The sequence below is a fragment of the Sturnira hondurensis genome, unplaced genomic scaffold, assembly GCF_014824575.4.
Source record: "Sturnira hondurensis isolate 20B ecotype Veracruz unplaced genomic scaffold, ASM1482457v3 Scaffold0005279, whole genome shotgun sequence".
NCBI classification, from domain to species: Eukaryota; Metazoa; Chordata; class Mammalia; order Chiroptera; family Phyllostomidae; genus Sturnira; species Sturnira hondurensis.
This window is the reverse complement of record NW_028077910.1, coordinates 12228967-12234966: the sequence shown is the minus strand read 5'-3', so window position 1 is coordinate 12234966 and position 6000 is coordinate 12228967.

Here is a 6000-nt window from a genome sequence, read left to right as displayed (position 1 = left end):
CTAAGGTTTTAGATGTTTGTTAGTGAGAAAAAAATATTTTACTAGAACATCTATTATGAATGATAAATCAAGAAATTTCATAAACTTAATATCTGTGTGGGAAAATAAGTTCTATTTTCAAATGCAGTGGACAGGGGGAAAGTCATTAAAAGAATAACTTTTGAAAGCCACCTACCTAACCTGTCTTTGCACTTCTAACAGTAACCTGTCATCTTATTGAAACATTGAGCTGAGTGCATATTTTCTAACAATAACTCATAATATATTTTTTAAATTCTAAAATTGTTAATGTTATCATAGACTAAAAAAATCTTGTGTGTAAGAGAGAAGAAAGTCTTATCCCTGGGAGGATGATTTGAAGCAGATCAGGAGGACCTGAGCATTTTTGCTCAAAAATCAGGAGTTAGGCTCTTGTAGGAAACCTTGGTAAACATGAAAATGTTATACTTAGGAGGGTAGAGGCAGATGTCTTTTAAAAGAGAAATTGGGGGTGGGCCTAGAAACATTTTTAAAAGAGACATTTCATTCCCTTTGTCTTCATATGCATGTACTTAGAAGGTCCTTTTTGAAATAACTAAACATTTTTTCATAAACCTATGGACCATCTATCTGTATGTCCTTCTTGGAGAAGTGTCTATTCAAGTCCTTTGCCCATTGTTTAATTAGGTCATCTTGCTGGTGTTCAGTCCTACAAGTTCTTTATATTTTTTGGAGATTAAACCATTGTCCAATGTGTCATTAGGATGCACATTATACATAGGTAGTGCTAATTTCATATCTATATAAATGTTTTAATTATTTTATTTATGCTTATGCATTAACTGTATAACTCTAGAAAGCAATAACAATATCTGTATGTAAAATAATACACTGTAGTATGATAACTGATTTTTATTTTAAATATAAATAAAAATTGAATTAAAAATTAAAACAAAAGGTTTTTTTTTCCTGAAAGTTTGGGACAAAAATGTGGGTGCACATTAAAAATGGCAAAATGTGGTGTTAGCATTTTATTAATACAGAAACTAAAGAAAAATATACATCTAAAAAAGTTTGCATTCCATTTCACTCTGCATTTCTTTTTTGTTGTATTTTGAGGCTTTATTTTTTAATTTCTATTTTTTAAATCATGTATGCTGTTACATTATTCCCAGTATGCTCTCTTTGCCCCCTTTCATCCAGTACCCCTCACTGCTTCTGGCAATCCCTCTTCTTTTGTTCATGCCCATTGGTCATGTATACAATGTTCTTTGGCAACGTCATTTCTTATACTTTCTTTTAACATCTCCCTGCCAATACCGTAACTACTAATTTGTACTTTTTACTCCCTTCAACTTTTCCCCAACAAACAAAGGGAGACTGCCAAAATAAAGAGAAAAATAAATTATGGCCCAAGTGAATAAAGACAATAAGACTTCAGAAAAATAACTACACCGAATAGAGATAAGCAATCTATCAGATGCAGAGTTCAAAATACTGGTGATAGGATGCTCACGGAACTCAATGGGCACTTCAACAACATACGATGATCCATCAGAAATGAAGGAGACACTTTGAAATAAAGAACAATTCACAGGAAATCAACAGCAGAGTGGATGAAGCCAAGAATCAAATCAATGATTTGAAACATGAGAGCAAAATGACATCATTCTGAATTTCTTTAGTGTTCTTTTGAAATAAACTGACTTTTGACAATATATCAATGATGTACCAGTTCTAGTTATTACAATTACTTAGACATATTGAAATAAATATATTGAATTTTTATTTAAATATCTTATAACTGATACTATATAATGACATTAATCATCTAGTTTACTTGGGATTTTATTATTTGTATTTGTACAAAATATTTTGTACTGTCTATTGTTTTAAATACTAAACTATGTAGTTTGTCCTTCCTATAAGTCAAAAAATCTTTTAAGATTGTTATATTTAATCATTTGCTCCCCCTAGGAGAGTATATTTTTGTTACATTAATTATAATCTATTTAATTAAAGTTTATGTATGACTAAGTACCAATAACAAATTGGACAAACTGGGAAAAAGGTATTAATAGACACAAAATTAGACTTATACCTCAGGTCTCAAAATACCTTATAGCTTTCAGTGTAAATTCAGTCTAGTCTCATGAGCCAGCCTCTATATATATTGATTGAAGTGTACATCATATGTACAGTAACTACAAAATTAGAGATTTTGGCTATGCTATAAGTTCTGCTGAAGCCAGAAAACATATTTTTTAAGCAGATTCTCAATCCAAATTATTTTCTATTAAAAATTGAATAATAGTGCACTCAATTTCACTTTCATGGACTATTTATACTCTTGAATATTGGCCAGGTTATTCTCAGAGATAGATTATTAAGTATCTCATTCTCAGGAAAGCTAGGATCATAGGGCATATTTTTTTTTCCAATTTTTTAATTTAATTATTTTTCAAGTATTTTTCTGTCTATTAGTCCCATCCCATCCCACCCCCCATCCTCCCCCCTCCCTCCCATTTCCACCCTTCTCAGTTGTTGTCCATGTATCCTTTATATAGGTTCCTCTAAATCCCTCCCTTATTTCCCCTGAAATTCCCTCCCCTCTCCCCTCTGGTCACTGTCAGCCTGTTCTCTATTTCAGTGTCTTCGGTTATATTTTGCTTGCTTGTTTGTTTTGTTGTTTAGCTTCCTGTTAGAGGTGAGATCATGTGGTATTTGTCCTTCAACACCTGGCTTATTTCACTCAGCATAATGCTTTCCAGTTCCATCCATGTTGTTGCAAAAGGTAGGAGCTCCTTCTTTCTTTCTGCAGCATAAAATTCCATTGTGTGTATGTACCATAGTTTTTTGATCCATTCATTTACTGACGGGCACCTAGGTTGCTTCCAACCCTTGGCTATTGTAAATTGTGCTGCTATGAACATTGGGGTGCATAGGTTCTATGGAACCATAAAAGACCCTGAATAGCAGCTGCAATGTTAAGAAAGAAGAACAAAGTAGGAGGGATCACAATACGTGATGTCAAACTGTATTACAAGGCCACTGTAATCAAAACAGCCTGGTACTGGCATAAAAACAGGCACATAGACCAATGGAACAGAATAGAGAACCCAGAAATAAACCCAACTCTCTACAGTCAATTAATATTCGACAAAGGGGGCAGTATCATAAAATGGGGTAAAGATAGCCTCTTCAACAAATGGTGTTGGGAGAACAGGACAGCTACATGCAAAAAAATGAAACTCGAGCACCAACTTACATCATACACCAAAATAAATTCAAAGTGGATAAAAGACTTAAATATAAGCCATGACACTATTAAAGTCCTCATAGGGCATATTTTGTTATAAGCAATGTTTTTTTAGGAAGAAAATATACCGAAAAATAACATTAATTAAAATAAAACTATCCCAATTTTCTTTGTCCTGTGTCTGTACAAACTCCAATTTTTTACATTTTCATATATTAATTTAACCATTCCAAGTTTTCTTTTTAAATGTTTTTTAATTTTATTTTTTATTGTTGTTCAAGTATAGTTGTCTCCATTTCCTCCCCACCAATCCCAACACCCCAGCCATTCTCACCTCCCACCCTCTATCCTACCCCCATTTGGTTTTGTCCGTGTGTCCTTTTAGATGTTCCTGAAAACCCTTCCCTTTCTGCCCTCCGCTCCCATTATACCCTCCCACTACCCCTCCAGTTACTGTCAATTTGTTTTTAATTTCAATGTCTCTGGTTATATTTTGCTTGCTTGTTTGTTGTGTTGGTTACGTTTTCTACTTATAGTTAAGATCATATGATGTTTGTCTTTTACTGCCTGGCTGATTTCACTTAGCATAATGCTTTCCAGTTCCATCCATGCTGTCCCAAAGGATAGGAGCTCTTTCTTTCTTTCTGCTGCATAGTATCCACTGTGTAAATGTACCATAGTTTTTTGATCTTTTTATTTACTGCTGGGCACTTAGGTTGCTTCCAGCACTTGGCTATTGTGAACTGTGCTCCTATGAACATTGGGGTCCATTGGTTCCAGATTAAAATGTGGAACAAATGTATTTGTATGGATGTGTTTGCTTACTGTTGTTTATGGTTTAGTATTAATGTTATGCTGGATTCTTAAAAAGACTTAGAGAAATAATTATCATTTTATATGACTTTACATAGATTTAAATATTAAAAAATAATTATAGATTGAAAAGCTAAATTTTGGACTTTTTAAAGGTATTTAATGCTTATAAATCTTCTGAGTGCAGATTTCATTTTTCCATAAGTTTAAGTATGTAGTGTTTCCTTTTCCTTGTTTCCTAGAAGAATTTTTAATTTCTATTTTGAATTACATTTTGTTTTAGGGCAGTGACTCTCAAATTTTAGTATTTATCAAAATTACTTGGCGAGTTTAAAACACAGATTTCTGAGTATATCCACAGAGATTTTAACTCAATAGATTGGACCAATAACATACATTTTTGACAAGTCCCCAGGTGATTGAATGCTGGTTAAGGAGGGGCCACACTTAGAGAACCACTCATAAACAGTTGCATAGCCACGTCTTCCTTAATGTCCAAGTAAAAATTTAGTTTGCTTGGTTTGGGTCAATTTTTTATTATTGACGTTTTAGTGAAGTAAATTTTGATCATAGAATTGATCACTTTGGGCAACTTGGGTGCAAGTGAGATAAGGAACACAAGACTGGACACTCCACGTCCCATCTGCCTCTGCTCTGAGAGGCATAGACCTATCTCTGTTGTTTTTCCTGGAAAAATACTGTTATTCCTTGGAAAGGTTGTGCCATGTATTTATTAACAGCTTTTGTTAGCTAAAGAGTCCATGGCTTCCTTTTCTCAGTTATGAGTCTGGTATAAATCCAGTTATGTACAAATCCAGAGTTGAGAACCAAGCATATTCGTATGTGAAGTACTGAGAAATGATTGCACATTCTTCCAGAACTTCTTGATATCTTTGTGGCATTCACATCATTTTCATGATGAAATATTCAGTATATACTTGATTTATCTTTAGGAATGTCTACAATTATGTTATTTTTGTTAAAATTACGAAATTCAGTATTCATGTCTTAAGCACTAGATTCTTTTAAAAAATCTCTCGCTTTCACATAGCAAGAAAATGCATGCAGCTTGGCAAATATGCAATTTATTTATATTGAACCATCTGCTTGCTGGGCAGTTTGAAGCTTTTTTTCACTGCTATCAAGTCTATCTAAAAAATTTTTTTTAACAAGCCACTCTTGAAAGCATTGCCAATTAGTTTTAACTTCACAAAATGAATGACAACCTGATGAATGGCATCACAGAACACATCATTACTTGGAAATCTGGCAGTTATAAAGAAATTCACAAAGACAGTAATTAAAATTAGCAGAAAAAAGCATGCTGTTTCAACTTGGTGTTTGCTACAAAAACATATCCTTATACGTTAATGATGGTTTTCAGTGATATTTTCACTAACTTTTCTACACACAGGGTAAATCTCATCCTTTCATTCTGCAACTCTAACTTCAGCACTACAAGAAAATGAAGTGCAGTGTTAGCATTCCAGGAAGAAATAACATAAGTTTATCTTGATATTGTAATTATTCATATCTCTGTATTATAGCAGTGGCATGACGTCACTATAAACTAGAATGTTTCAGAAAATTTGAAAAACAGTGGAAACACAAGTGTCTTATGTGAATCAAAGAGAACTGATGACAAATCCAAGTTATTTATCAAAATCAATGTGTGAACACTAATATTTTTCTCCGTATAGGGCATGTAAGGAAGTGAAAAGCAGCCTTGAACAGAAAAATACAGGCATCAAAATTACTAGCAATTTTACAACTTTATTGTTTAAATCCATTTGAAAATAACAGTGTGGTATCATTTAAATTGTGCTATAACATTAAATTAGTAAGTATATAATTTCAACTGGAATAGATAAAATACATTCTTTTTCATATAACTAATAAAATGTTCCTAAATAAAATGTTTAATTTCAAGCACTGGTGAATTAGATTAC